Source organism: Bufo bufo, chromosome 4 (genome assembly GCF_905171765.1).
Source record: "Bufo bufo chromosome 4, aBufBuf1.1, whole genome shotgun sequence".
NCBI lineage: Eukaryota > Metazoa > Chordata > Amphibia > Anura > Bufonidae > Bufo > Bufo bufo.
In genome coordinates, this window is record NC_053392.1 from 322439975 (window position 1) to 322456558 (window position 16584).

Here is a 16584-nt window from a genome sequence, read left to right on the forward strand (position 1 = left end):
AAATGTGGTTAGGAGCATGGCAAGTGCTCTGCAAACAAATGTGGATAGGGAAATGACTTTAAATAACATAAAATACGTAAAAATATAAATAATAATCTTGATCTAGGAGGACTAGGTCCATATGAAGTAGGAGGTTGAGGAGGCGGTGGATGTGGTGGTGTAGGTGAAAGCGGCGGTGGAGGAGGTAGCCTACATTGCTTTTTGGTTTAAAATTTTTAAAAAAAAATTTAAATTAGGGTACACCCCAGAACATTGGGAAATATAACCTGTGATAACCCCCTCCAGTCGTGCTAAACACACGTTCAGACAATACACTGGCTGCAGGGCAGGCCAGCACCTCCAAGGCGTAAAGGGCAAGCTCAGGTCATGTGCCCAATTTGGAGACCCAGAAGTTGAAGGGGGCAGACCCGTCATTCAGTATGTGTAGGTGTGTGCACACATAATGCTCCACCATGTTGCTGAAATGCTGCCTCCTGCTAAGACGTTCCATATCAGCTGGTGGTGCTGGTTGTTGTGGCGTGCTGACAAAGCTTTTCCACATTTCGGCCATGCTAACCCTGCCTTCTGAGGTGCTGACAGTGCCCCAGCTGCATTAGCGACCTCTTCCTCCTCCTCTGCCTTCACCTTGTGCTTCCACTATGCCCCTGCTGTCAAGTGGGAATGCCACCAGCAGCGCGTCTACCAGCGTGCGCTTGTACTCGAGCATCTTACAATCACGCTCCAGTGAGAGAATTAAGGACGTCCTTGTAACGGGGATCCAGCAGCGTGGCCACCCAGTAATCAGCACAAGTTATAATGTGGGCAACTCGGCGGTAGTTGCGGAGACACTGCAGCATGTAATCGCTCATGTGTGCCAGGCTGCCCAGAGGCAATGAAAAGCGTACACAGTGTAAAGGAAAAGGATACACAGTGAAGGGTGTATCATCTGTCTCCTCTGCCAATGATGGCCATGAGCTGGTCTGTGTGCCACCCTGCTGTGAACATGGTTCCTCCTCCTCCATCTCCTCCTCCTCCACCTCGACATCCTCCAGAACTGTGCCCTGGTGGTGAAGTGGTGCTGTTCCGCAGAGCGACTCACCCGTGTGTGCTACAGCTGAAACTCCACTATCACCTGCTGCTGCTCGCACAGTCTGGCCAGCCTGTGCAAGGTGGAGTTCCACCTTGTGAGCACGTCGCATATGAGCCGGTGTCATGCCCCACTCTGACGATGTGCGGAGGTCGGCCAGGATAGCAGCACGAGTTTAGTATTTGTTTTGGTGCCGTGCTGGATCCGCCTCTCATCAGGTGCACTGGGTGGAGTCATTAGTTTAAATGGTCTCCAGCTAAGTGCTCTGAGCGGATTATACTGATCATTCTGGTCTGAGAAGTTTGGAGGGAAGGTTGGCTGTCAGTTCCTGCTCTCAGAAGATAAGTGTCATTTCTTGTTTGGTTGTTGGTGTCATCTATCCCATCCAGGTTCTGTGCGAGCAGGCTGCTCCTATCTCCCCACTTCACCATCTCAGGGAGTTCAGGGTTTTGTCAGTTCAGGCTGGAGGACACAGCACACCTACCTTCAAGGTCTGCCTGTGGGCTGAGCAGTGCAGGGAAAGAGGTCAGGGATAAACTAGGAGGTGACCCTCCCCCTGTCTCTCGTCCAGAGCCTGGTTGGTGTGTTATCTTTTATACTGTGCACGTCCGCTGTGACAGCCGGTGAGCAGGAAGGCTGAAGTTATGCTGCAGCGCTGACAGGCGAGCAGCAGCAGGGTGAGAACGCCGAAAGTGTGCACAGACGGCCCACACTTTATGCAGCAGCTCTGACATATCGGGATAATTTTTAAGGAACCTCTGCACCACCAAATTCAGCACATGCGCCAGGCAAGGGATGTGCGTCAAACCGGCTAGTCCCAGAGCTTCTATGAGATTTCGCCCATTATTGCACACCACTAGGCCGGGCTTGAGGCTCACTGGCACCAACCACTCATCGGTCTGTTGTTCAAGGCCCGTCCACAGCTCCTGTGCTGTGTGGGGTTTATCCCCCAAACAGATAAGTTTTAAAATTGCTTGCTGTCGTTTACCCCTGGCTGTGCTGTTGTTAGTGGTGAAGGTGTTATGCTGACCAGATGAGGAGCCGGTAGAGGATGAGGAAGCAGAGTAGGAGGAGGAAGCAACAGGAGGAAAACTTAAGCGCCCAGCAATCCTCGGTGGTGAAAGGATATGCGCCAAACTGCTATCCACCTCCGGCCCAGCCGCCACTGCATTTACCCAGTGTGCTGTTTTGGAGATATAACGTCCCTGACCATGCTTACTGGTCCACGTATCGGTAGTTATGTGGACCTTGCCACAGATGGCGTTGCGCAGTGCACACCTGATTTTGTCCCCCACTTGCTTGTGCAGGGAAGGGATGGCACGCCTGGAAAAGTAGTGGCGGCTGGGCACAAAGTACTGTTAGACAGCCACCGCCATAAGGATTTTAAAACAGCATTTCAAAGGACATTCATTTTAAAATGCTGGCATTCAGGGCCAGGGATCACTGGTGGGTAGGGGGGGTACTTCCTCTTTCGCTCCAGTGTTTGGGATATCGAGAGCTGAACGCTTCCGTGGGACATTGTGGAGATGCTTGGTGAAACAGGTGGTGGTGTTGCTGTCAGATCCACTGTTTGCGGGGTGGCAGGTGGCACTGTCACTCCAGAGGTGGATGAAGAGGCCGAGACTGCAGCAGAAGACCACCACCTCTTCCTCTGAACTACACAGGTCATCGTCCTCCACAACATCTTCCACCCAGTCTTCACCCCTGCCCTCCCTGTCGGTCTGCACACTTTCGAAAGCCCCAGCAGTTGGCACCTGTGTTTCGTCATCATCCGAGACGTGCTGCGATGGTCCTCCCATGTACTCATCTTGAAACATAAGTGGTTGAGCATTGGTGCAGGACTAGGTGGATGACCCTGGGAAACCCTGCTAACAGAGTCATCAAAAAGCAGAAGAGACTGCTGCATGACTTGGGGCACAGACTGCTTGGCTGATTTGCAAGGGGGTGAGGTGAAAGACTGATGGACATCGGCTGCAGGGGCCAACTCTGATCTTACAGCAGGAGACTGGGTGGGAGACAATGTGAAGGAACTGGAGGCACTGTCAGCAACTCAATCTACTATCGTCTGTACTTGTTATGGCCTCACCATTCGTAGAGCAGCATTAGGCCGGACCAAATACCGCTGCAATTTCTGTTGCCTACTCGCACCTGAGGAAGGTGTTTCACTTGTGCGTACAGATGTAGAATAGGCCGCAATTTAGGATTTTTGGCCAAAATGGGTGTTTTTTTAATAGCAGAATAGAACCACAGTATCTAAAGGGTGTATCTCACACGTACAGATGCAGACTAGGCCACAATTAAAGATTTTTGCCCAAAATTGGTGTTTTATTAATGGTAGAATAGAACCACAGTATCTAAAGGGTGTAAATCACAATAACATATGCAGCAAAAGCTGCAAAATTAAGTTTTTTGCCCAAAATGGGTGTTTTTTTACTAACAGAATATGACAGCAATATATAACGCTTGAATTTCACAAGTGAAGATGCAGCAAGGGCTGTAAAATTATGTATTATAATTATAGCTGTATTTCTAGCTTAAATTGCACAATGACTAATGTGGCAGAGGCCCAAGATGAAGGTTATTGCCAAAAATGGGTGTTTTTTCAAAGCCAGAAAATTATTGAAGGATTTCAAACTTGTTTTTAACAATCACAGAAGCAGCCAGGTCTGCAATATTAAGTATTTTGCCCAAAAAGGGTGTTTTTTTACTAACAGAATATGACAGCTGTATATAACGCTTGAATTTCACATGTGCAGATGCAGCAAGGGCTGTAAAATTGTGTCTTTTGTCCAAAAAGGGTGTTTTTTTAAAACCCAGAAAATTATAGCTGTATTTCTAGCTTTAATTGCACACTGACTAATGCGGCAGAGTCCCAGGATGAAGGTTAATGCCAAAAATTGGTGTTTTTTCAAAGCCAGAAAATTATTGAAGTATTTCAAACTTGTTTTTAACAATAACAGATGCAGCAAGGGCTGCAATATTACGTTTTTTGCCCAAAATGGGTGTTTTTTTTAATAACAGAATATGACAATAGTATATAACGCTTGAATTTCACACGTGCAGATGCAGCAAGGGCTGTAAAATTGTGTATTTTGCCCAAAAAGTGTGCTTTTTAAAACCCAGAAAATTGAAGCTGTATTTCTAGCTTAAATTGCAAACTGACTAATGTGGCAGAGGCCCAAGATGAAGGTTATTGCCAAAAATGGGTGTTTTTTCAAAGCCAGAAAATTATTGAAGTATTTAAAACTTGTTTTTAACAATCACAGATGCAGCAAGGGCTGCAATATATTTTGCCCAAAATCAAAAAGGTTGTTTTTTTACTAACAGAATATGACAGCTGTATCTAAAGCTTGAATTTCACACGTGCAGATTCAGCAAGTGCTGTAAAATTGTTTATTTTGGCCAAAAAGTGTGTTTTTAAAAACCCCAAAATGTATTTCTAGCTTAAATTGCACATTGACTAATGCTGCAAAGGCACCAAATGTAAGATATTGCCAAAAAATTAGTGTTTTTTCAAAACCAGATTATTATTGCAGTATTTCAAGTTTGGATTTGAATGTCACAAAAGCACATATGCAGTGCTGGTGCACTGAGCTTGCATAAAATGTCCGCCGCCGCCCACGTAACTAAAAGACGGATAAAAGTTATTTTTCTGTGTCACTGGGCTCAGGGCAGGGTAAAAAGTTTGTGCACTGCACCCACAAAACTAAATCTATGTAGATCGCTGAGTTCGGGTCCGGGGTCCAAAAAGTTCGGTACGAAAACGAAATTTACAGTTTGGGTTCGCTCAACCCTAGTCCTGTGGGATTTATGCCTGGTTCATTTTAATGAACGTGAGCTTGTCCACATTGGCTGTGTACAGGCGGTTGCGCTTGTCTGTGATAACCCCGCTTTGTTGACTCTAGATAACTTATGCCTGATCGCACGTCTTCGTAACGTCTACGATCCAATTGGATATCTTCCCTATCAACTTTCGATGTTCTTTTATGCACCTACCATGGTGATCACGGGTAACTGGGAATCAGGGTACCATGCCGGAGAGGGAGCCTGAGAAAGGGATACCCCATCCAAGGGAGGTCAATGGCTGAAATCTGATTGGGTGGAAATGTGGGACAAGTTATCAAATTAAATTCAGCACATGCGCCAGGCAAGGAATGTGCGTCAAACCGGCTAGGCCCAGAGCTGCTACATGATTTTGCCCATTATCGCACACAACTAGTAGGCCGGGCTTGAGGCTCCCTGGCACCAACCACTCATCGGTCTGTTGTTCCATGCCCATCCACAGCTCCTCCGTGGTGTGGGGTTTGTCCCCAAACAGATAAGTTTCAAAACTGCCTGCTGTCGTTTCCCTCTTGCTGTGCTGAAGTTAGTGGTAAAGGTGTTACGCTGACTAGATTAGGAGGCGGTAGAGGATGAGAAAGAGGAGTAGGAGGAGGAAGCAACAGGAGGTAAAGAGAAACGCCCTGCAATCTTCAGTAGTGGAAGGACATGCGCCAAACTGCTATCCGCCTCAGGCCCAGCCGCCACTGCATTTACCCAGTGTGCTGTTAGGGAGATATAATGTCCCTGACCGTGCTTACTGGTCCACGCATCCGTAGTTAGGTGGACCTTGCCACAAATGGAGTTGCACAGTGTGCACCTGATTTTGTCCCCAACTTGGTTATGCAGGGAAGGGATGGCTCGCCTGGAAAAGTAATGGCGGCTGGGCACAAAGTACTGTGGGACAGCCACCGCCATCAGATTCTTAAAACTGTCCGTGTCCACCAGTCGGAATGACAGCATTTCAAAGGCCAGGAATTTTTAAATGCTGGCATTCAGAGCCAGGGATTGGGGGTGGATAGGGTGGTACTTCCTCTTTCACTCCAGTGTTTGGGAGATAGACAGCTGAACGCTTCCATGGGACATTGTGGACATGCTTGGTGACCAAGGTGGTGGCGTTGCTGGCACATCCTCTGTTTGGGGAATGGCAGGTGCCACTGTCACTCCAGAGGTGGTTGAAGAGGCCGAGACTGCAGCAGAAGAGGAAGCAGAAGGAGCCAGAGACCTTTCTTGGTTTTTGAGGTGTCTACTCCACTGCAGCTCGTGCTTTTCACTTACATTCCTGGTCATGCAGATTGTGCTCAGGTTTAGAACGTTTATGCCTCGCTTCAGGCTCTGATTGCACAGCATGCGAACCACTCGTCTCTTGTCAGCACATAGTCTGAAGAACTGCCATGCCAGGGAACTCCTTGGAGCTGGTTTGGTGTGCTCAGTCCCTTGCTGCGGTGGGCAGTAGCAGGCGTACTGTTTAGGGGATGGTCACTCCGCTTTTGAACCCTGCTCCCTCTTCTGCTGTGCTGGTGGCTCTGTGCGACCACCCCCTCTTCCTCCGAACTACACAGGTCACTCGAATGATCTTGATTTCATGTGGGGTCGAGGACCTCATCGTCCTCCACATCATCTTCCACCCAGTCTTCACCCCTACCCTCCTTGTCGGTCTGCACACTGCATAAAAACACAGCAGTTGGCACCTGTATTTCGTCATCATCCGAGATGTGCTGCGTTGATCCTCCCATGTACTTATCCTGAAACATAAGTGGTTGGGCATTGGTGCATTCAATCTCTTCCACATCTGGGGCAGGGCTATGTGGATGACCCTGGGAAACCCTGCTAGCAGAGTCATCAAAAAGCAGAAGAGACTGCTGCATGACTTGGGGCTCAGACTGCTTGGCTGATTTGCAAGGGGGTGAGGTGAAAGACTGATGACCATGGGCTTTAGGTGCCAACTCTGATCTTTCAGCAGGGGATTGGGTGGGAGATAATGTGAAGGAACTGGAGGCAGTGTCAGCCACCCAATATACTAGCACCTGTACTTGTTCTGGCCTCACCATTCGTAGAGCGCCATTCGGGCCTACTAAATAACGCTGAAGGTTCTGTCGCCTATTCTCACCTGAGGAAGGGGTTTCATTTGGGTGTTTAGCTGGCACAGATCGACCACATCCTCTCCCTGCAACAGGAGCTCCACCAACACCAGCAGCACCACGACCAGGGCCACTTCCCTTATTTGAAGCTCACCTCATTTTTTGCAGTCACCCACCGAAGTAACAGACGTTTTACAAAATTTTGTTCCCTGTCAGCAATGCAGAGCAAGGGTTTTTCAACGGCAAAAATGGGTTAATTTCACCCACCAAGGGAACAGACGAATTTTAAAAATTTAAGTCCCTGTCACCTATGCAGAACAGGGGTTTTTTAACGGCAAAAATGGGTAAATGTCACCCAACAATGTAAGAGAGGAATTCTTTCAATGGAACAGATGATTTTTAGAAGTTTCGGTCCCTGTCACCTATGCAGAGCAGGGGTTTTTCAACGGCAAAAATGGTTTAATGTCACCCACCAATGGAACAGACAAATTTTAAAAATTTAAGTCCCTGTCACCTATGCAGAACAGGGGTTTTTTAACGGCAAAAATGGGTAAATGTCACCCAACAATGTAAGAGAGGAATTCTTTTAAATTATTTCCCTGTCTGCTATGTAGAGCAGGGGCATAAAACAGCCAAAAAAAGTTAATGTCACCCAACAATGTAACAGACACATTCTTTTTTATTATTTTCCTGTCTGCTATGTAGAGCAGGGGTATAAAACAGCCAAAAAACAGTCAATGTCGCACAACAATGTAACAGACAAATTTTTTAAAATTATTTCCCTGTCTGCTATGTAGAGCAGGGGTATAAAACTGCCAAAAAAGGGTTAATGTCACCCAACAATGTAACAGACACATTTTTTAAAATAATTTCCCTGTCTGCTATGTAGAACAGGGGTATAAAACAGCCAAAAAAGGGTTAATGTCGCACAACAATGTAACAGACACATTTTTTTAAAATAATTTCCCTGTCTGCTATGTAAAGCAGGGGTATAAAACAGCCAAAAAAGAGTTAATGTCACCCAACATTGTAACAGACACATTTTTTTTAAAAAATTTTCTGCTTTGTAGAGCAGGGGTATAAAACAGCAACAAAAGGGTTAATGTTACCCAACAATGTAACAGACACATTTTTTAAAATTATTTTACTGTCTGCTATGTAGAGCAGGGGTATAAAACAGCCAACAATGCAAATATGTCAACCCCTGAACTCACAGACAGATTAACTATATTGTCCCTGGCACATATGCAGGTGCAGGTGTACTTCGCCACCCACCTAACTAACAGACGGAAGGTCAGCCACAGAATGAACATACAGATAAATTATCTTTCTGTGTCCGGCGTGTAAAAATGATGTATTGCACATGTGCCCTGGCTGGACAATTGTGTACCTGTCCTATGTTGGTGCAGGAACCTATCCTCCGAGCCACTTGTAAATTACTGGCCTCATAACCGTGGAAATGTCACCCCACCATCCTACAGATGCATTTACTGTATTTATTTGCCTGGCTGTCAGATATGTGTGCAGGACGCAAAGGTACATTATAGCCAAAAAAATATGATTTTTTCACCCACAGTGAAACAGATGGATTTACTGATTATATTTCACTATCAGATTTGCAGCAAAGGTACTTTATGGGAAAAAAAATATGATTTTTTCACCCACAGTGAAACAGATAGATTTACTGAATATATTTCACTATCAGATTCGCAGTGCAGGCCGCAAAGGTACTTTCTGGCCCAAAAAATATGATTTATTCACCCACAGTGAAACAAATGGATTTAACTGACTTTCTTTCAATATCACAAATGCAGTGCAGGCCGAAAAGGTACTTTATGGCCAAAAAAAGATATATTATCTATATTAGGCCCAGATTGTTGGAATTTACAATACAGACACTGTTTTCTGATTTAGTACAGTATTGGTTACAGAATACAACAGATTATGGACATTATATTAGGCCCAGATTATTGGAATTTCCAATACAGACAATGTTTTCTGATGTAGTGCAGTATTGGTTACAGAACACCACTGATTAAGGACACTATATTAGGCCCAGATTATTGGAATCTGCAGTACAGAAACTGTTTTCTGATGTAGTACTGTATTGGTTACAGAACACCACAGATTATGGACACTATATTAAAGGGGTTCTGCACTTTCATTTAACTGATGATCTATCCTCTGGATAGATCATCAGCTTCTGATCGGCGGGGGTCCGACACCCGGGACCCCCGCCGATCAGCTGTTTGAGAAGGCAGCGGCACTCCAGCAGCATCGCGGCCTTCTCACTGTTTACTGCCGGGCGGGCGGCCCACTGGCGTCACGACTAGTATCAACTAGCGTGGGCGGGACTAAGCTCCGTTCAAGTGAACAGAGCTTAGCCGTGCCCACGCGGGTTGATACTAGTCGTGACGTCAGTGGGCCGTCCACCTGGAGGTAAACAGTGAGAAGGCCGCGATGCTGCTGGAGTGCCGCTGCCTTCTCAAACAGCTGATCGGCGGGGGTCCCGGGTGTCGGACCCCCGCCGATCAGAAGCTGATGATCTATCCAGAGGATAGATCATCAGTTAAATGAAAGTGCAGAACCCCTTTAAGCCCAGATTACTGGCCACTCTAGTGCTGTGTGCCTCTGCACATGGGGCCGACGGCTTGTTTGTTGCAAAACTGTACCCTGTTAATAGCAATGCTCTTGTTAGTGCTCCTGATGAGCCAATATTGGCGAAATGCGTAGAGCAACTTTAGCAGTCAGGCTGGGCCATGTGTACTGATAGTTAGGCAAATAGGTTGATTTGTGCCCGTATCACAGCCAATGCCTGCACGTGTCTGTGTAGTGGACACATGCTTTGCTTTGGCAGGCTGCTAGATATGAACAGATGTTTATCAACTTAAGCTTCAGGTACACAGGTGTTTTCTGATGTAGTACAGTATTGGTTACAGAATACCACAGATTATGGACACTAAATTAGGCCCAGATTATTAGAATTTCCAATACAGACACTGTTTTCTGATGTAGTACAGTATTGGTTACAGAACACCACTGATTAAGGACACTATATTAGGCCCAGATTATTGGAATTTCCAATACAGACACTGTTTCCTGATGTAGTGCAGTATTGGTTACAGAACACCACTGATTACGGACACTATATTAGGCCCAGATTATTGGAATCTGCAGTACAGACACTGTTTTCTGATGTAGTACTGTATTGGTTACAGAACACCACAGAATATGGTCACTATATTAGGCCCAGATTATTGTAATTTGCAATACAGACACTGTTTTCGGATGCAGGACAGTATATGTCACAGAAACCCACAGAATATGGACACTATATTAGGCCCAGATTAGTTAAATTTGCCCTAAAGAAACAGTTTTCGGATGGAGTACTCTATATGTCACAGAATGCCACACACTATGGACACTAGATTAGGCCCTGACTAGTTAAATTTGCCCTAAAGAAACAGTTTTCGGATGGCGTACTGTTTATGTCACAGAAAACAACACACTATGGACACTAGATTAGGCCCTGATTATTTAAATTTACGCTAAAGAAACAGTTTTCGGATGGAGTACTGTATATGTCAGGGATGTGTATTACACTTACACACTACAGAGACAGTAAATGAGGACTGGCCCCTGATTATTTACATTTACGCTAAAAAAACAGTTTTCGGATGGAGTACTGTATATGTCACGGATGTGTATTAAACGCACACTATAGACAATAAATGTGGCGCTGATTATTTGAATTTATGCAAAAAGACACAGTATGCGGATGATGTACAGTATATGTCACCAATAGGTATTAAAGAAAAATATCTTGCTGCTGTCAAACACACACACAGTAGTCCTTAAAAGGACTTTGGGGTCTTTGAAAAGCTTTTGGTAGTAAAAACAACAAATTTCTCTCCGTGTACTATCTGTCCCCTCCTCAGCACGGATGTCCCTGACACAGATCAATTTAGCGCAGGTAAAAATATATTTCTGCTCTAAAACACACACACACACACAAACACAGTAGTCCTTAAAAGGACTTTTGGGTCTTTGAAAAGCTTTCTTAGAATAATAACTGTGAATTTTGCTCCCTACACTGCCTTTCCCTTCCTACGCTCTGCTCTCCCTGACTATGACTGATCCGAGCACGTGTCATCGGGTGCTATATAGCATCCGATGACGCGTTCCGGCCAGCCAATCACTGTAATGCCAGCAGCCAACATGGCTACTTGCATTACAGTGATGGTAGTAGTGATAGCAGCCACGAAACGTGCGAGGAGGAGACTCAAGCACGGCGCTCGAGCACATGCGGTACTCGACCGAGAACTGCCATGTGCCGAGCATAGCGATGCTCGAACCGGTATTCGGCCCAGCATGCTCGCTCATCACTAAGAATGACCTGTCGTCCAACAATATCAGGTCTCCTGTCAGTACGAATTGCATCCAAGAGGTTGATACAGTTGTGTTAAAAATAATAGCAGTCAGACATCACTAACCTGATCAATCACTGTTTTTGGTAGAAATTATATTTCTACATGGCAAATAATTTACTAGCAGGTGTAGTAGAGTAATAGAAATCCAGCAGACCCAACAGTCATGGCATGCATGCTGCTGATTCTGCGTAATTGAATCACTAATTGAAAGAGGCATGTTCAAAAAAATTAGTTCAATTAGTGAGGTCATTCATTCTTTGAAAAACAGGTGGCAATTATTACCCTTATTTAAGGAAGGAAGGCAGCAAATGTTATACATGCTGGTTACAGGGCATTTCTCTCTGAAATTCTGGAGAAAATGGGTCAGAAGAACAGCGTACCTTGATTAAAAAGTTGATTGGAGAGGGGAAAACATATGAAGTGCAGAAAATGATAGGCTGCTCAGCTAAAATTATCGCAAATGCTTTAAAATGGCAACCAAAACCTGAAAGACTTGGAAGAAAGCGAAAAACTACCATTCGAATGGATAGAAGAATAGCCAAATGGCAAGGACTTAGCCAACAATCAGCTCCAGGAAGATGAAAGAAGGTCTAAAGTTACCTGTGAGTACTGTTACAATTAGAAGACGCCTATGTGAAGCCAAGCTATCTGCAAGAAGCCCCCGCAAAGTCCCACTGTTGAAAAAAAGACGCGCTGAAGAGGTTACAATTTGCCAAAGAGCACATTGACTGGCCTAAAGAGACAGTTTGTGGACTTATGAAAGTAACATTGTTCTTTTTGGGTCTAGTGGCCGGAGACAGTTTGTCAGACGACCCCCAAACACTGAATTCAAGCCACAGTACACTGTGAAGATAGTGAAGCATGGTGGCGCAAGCATCATGATACTGTATGGGGATGTTTCTCATACTACAGTGTTGGGCCTATTTATCGCATACCAGAGATCAGGGCTCAGTTTGAATACATCACAATACTTGAAGAGGTCATGCTGCCTTATGCTGAAGAGGAAATGGCCTTGAAATGGGTGTTCCAACAAGACAACGACCCCAAACACACCAGTAAACGTGCAACATCTTGGTTCCAGACCAACAAGATTGACGTTATGGAGTGGCCAGCCCAATCTCCGGATCTTGATCCAATAGAAAACTTGTGGGGTGACATCAAAAATGCAGTTTCTGAGGCAAAACCAAGAAATAGAGAAGAACTGTGGAATGTACTCCAATCATCCTGGGCTGGTATACCTGTTCACAGGTGCCAGAAGTTGGCTGACTCCATGCAACACAGATGTACAGCAGTTCTCAGAAACAGTGGTTATACAGCTAAATATTAGTTAAGTGATTCAAAGGACAGCAAAATCTTCAAACATTTTTCATTTTATATAGTGAATGTTTGAGTTTGTAAAGAAGAATACAAATTTGATTAATTTTTCTTCATGTTTTGATTTGGAATAGAATGTGTAGTGTTCCCAATGCATTTGTGTGTATGGAAATAAAAGACATTAGAACGATTTTGAGCTTTTTTCATTTTTTTAAACACACTGCTATTATTTTGAACACAACTGTATATTCTGTTGCATGCAGTTGTGCCTGATGTATTGCAATATAATTTAGCCTTTCGGATTCAACCTTGGCATAAACGTCGACCAACAGTTGGTGAGTCAAGTCACCAAAGGCCAGTAGCAAGTTTGTAATGCCAGAATCACTGCTGTGATTCATAATCATGGAGGCATAAAAATTAGTGCACGATACAGTCTTATCCTGTGATGGTGACCCATTTATTATCTGAGAAATGTAAAAGTGATATCCATCCTGCCCATTCCAGAAAACCAATGGATACTGTAGGGCATTACAGGACCTGTGAAATTCATTTATCCTTTGTAACACATTGTCTCTCTTGTATAGGATGATATCCCGCCTATCAGAATTGTCCGTAATCATGATTATGGCAACTTCATTGATAGTAGGTGCATTAAATGTTCCAGGATGTTGGCCTCGCAGTGCTTTGTCAGCTTGAATGGCCAATTTGTATGCGGGTGATGGCATTCTTTCAATAGCAGGCTTAAACAATCGTACATATGGTTTGCTGGTGCAACATATTTTGCAACATACGGACTATATGTGGCTTAGTGAGGGGATTGTTTCTGTGACGGGTATTTACTTCTGCAGAGCTGTCACCCATGAAAAAAACTTCTAAATTGTCTTCATTAAATGGTGGCAAAAGAGATCCAATTGTGTGATAGACTTGCCCCTGGATCTTGATGGTGGGCATGTATCCCTTCTCCAGCACACGTCTTCCACATCCAAATGAGGTCATCTGGAAGGCATTGCTGTATACCCTGATATGTTTGAGAAACTCGGCAGAGTGAGGGGAGGAACCATTAAGCAAAGCTCTAAGCTCTTCTGGTGGATCAGGTAAAATCGGGTATTCTGACCTTTCCTCCAGAGCAGCACATTCCTGGCTGTTCACCTTTGTACTTAAATGCACTACAGTGTTTGCATTGTTTATTCATTTGGTCAATCTGAAGCAACCCAGCATGATCATATTGGGATTGGGAATTATAATGGAAAGCAGCATATCAGCTCAGGCAGTAGCTTGTCAATTAGAATATCGCACCTGGTCATCCTAAAGACGGGCTTGGGTCTGTTGGGGTGTTTCAGCATCTCATTGCAGATTATGACGTAGCTTGTCATCCTGGAGATGGACTTGGGTCTGCTGGGGATATTCAGCAGCTCGTTGTAGACTATGATGCAGCTTGTTATCCTGGAGACTGCCTTGGGTCTGCTGGGGAGTTTCAGCAGCTTGCTGTTGTCTGTGACATACCTTGACCTGCAAACTGCTATTGACTAATACAGGTCATAAATAGCTTGGTTGCTATGGAAAACTGGTATAAAACTGTGTGTATGTCTAAACTGAAGAATCTACGAGTTTCCATGTGATCATGTGTATCTCAGTTTGGATATCAGTAAAAAACCTGCGATCAGTTATTATGGAAACCTGGAGTAAAACTGTGTATGTGGAGACTAAGGGCCTGCGAGTTTCTATTGGCTGATAAGGGACATGTGACCATGTGTATGACAGTTGGGATATGAAGAGAAAGACTTGCAGGCTTGTATTGGCTAATGCAGGTCATATTTTGGGAATATCTGAGGAACGGTACGTCGTAGAGAGCTGAAACCTTCCCGGACACCTAATGTACCTGTGTGCCAAATTTGGTGAAGATCGGTCAATTCGTTTGGTCACGCATAAAGAACAGACAGACAGACAGATGTCGGGACAGACAGACAGAAACAAATTTTAATATTATAAGATATATATATATAACAACACTATTTCCAAATTTCCAACAAGTGTGAACAGCACAGCAGTATTATCTGATAGCGATCAAAGACTTCCAAATGACAATAATCCAAGAGAATACACGGCACTTCCTTACGTAAAAGCGTGTAATTTATTCAACGTTTCGGTTCGCACACTGGAACATTTTTCAAGCAGTGATACAAAAAGGGGAGTGCACATAGTGTATATATAGCATGTTGCATATCAATTAATCAATAACATCATTAAGTATAAAACATAAATTCATGTGTCAAAATCCAAATAAGCATGATTCAAAAGCAAATGAGACATATGTGCAATATGTACGTGACAAGAATATATATCCCAAAAGTAGTGTTTGTACATAAAGGGACTCCAAGTCACATTTCATAATAATTGAGACATTCATTAATACCCAGGTGATTGCATACAAACATAATTAAAAACAATAGTTGAACGTTAGTAACCTGATGCGGATCCGAGCGACACATGGAGATCTGGCGTGGTGCCTGCACAACTGCGCCTGCGCGACGCTGTTGCACATTCATCAGTAGTATAAGTCGTCTTCTATGAACACATGTATCACCTGATCTCCAAGTCAGGTGACCGGAGTGTTGGAATCACATGCGGACTGTTTATAAGCGTTGCTGCGGAAACCATCACGTGTCTCAGGTTCTGCAGTTTATAGGTAAAACTTTTGCAGGATCTGTGTCTTTACTTACTTTGTAGGAAGATAAAGCCAACTTCAGGAAAAATAAAGCAAGCTTCCATCACCCCAAGTTAGTGACATCTGTCCACAACCGCAAATTCCCGGACACCGGAGAAAAATCTCAATAGGAAGTAATACGTGCCGACAAGCATAAGAAGCAGATTACAATTCTGCATTAAAGGGGTCCTCAACATCTCCGGACATTGTTAAACGTCATCAGTTGTATCAGTAGGCGGCTCAGGCCATACCGCACTTGTCCCCAAGTGCAAGCATCGTCGTGTCCGCCAACCCCCCAAAAAACAGCAGAGTAAAACTGTAATGACAGAACGGATTTGCCCCCATATATATCGCTTCTAACGATGTTCGAAGAGAATATGGGGTGACCTTATCTCAAACTGTCCAAAGGAGATTATTGAGAGTACGCAAGACTCCCGTTCCTAGGAGCTCCAGCCTACTTTATTTACATCCCACTCATTGCTATAGTAATTATCTGCAACTCATCCCAGTCGTAACCAGGTACAAACCGTACCAAACTAGGTCCAAGAATTCCAATAGAGGAAAGAACACACATATATAGCAAAAGCAGTGGTATCATGTGTATAGGATAGAATAGAGACCCCCCTGCGCTCCTATTGAATAGATATGTGTGAATCTACCTGTATGGGGAGATCCTGCTGCTTAATGTCTTTAAAGGAGCTATTGTTCTCCCTAGTAAAGTGTATGTGGAATAAATATATCACCCGTAGGGGATATAAGACATAAGCGCTGGTACACAATCAAATTCAACTAGTCCTAAAAAGTTGGCACTATGCTTGGTGCCAATCTGAATAACCAGGTGATTTCGCTGCACAAATAGGTTATGTCAAAGTGTGGATAAATGTCATAATAAATCGGAATATGTAATCAGTGGCTGAGAGTGAGCGGACGGTGTATAATATAAAGGTATTGGCACTGAGAATAGAACGGTAAGTGAGAAGTTAATGCTGGTATAACCACTACCCTTGGTACCTTGTTTTATTCTTTTCTCCAAAAAGTTCCTTTTGTCGATGTTCCACTGTGTTGTTCCTTCTGGGTTCCTCTTGTTGTTTCTGTGGGGATGCTGGTATCCTTTCAAGTCGCGGCGTTCTTCTTGCTCTCCTGTCAGCAGCAGCGTGGCCCCGGCCGGAA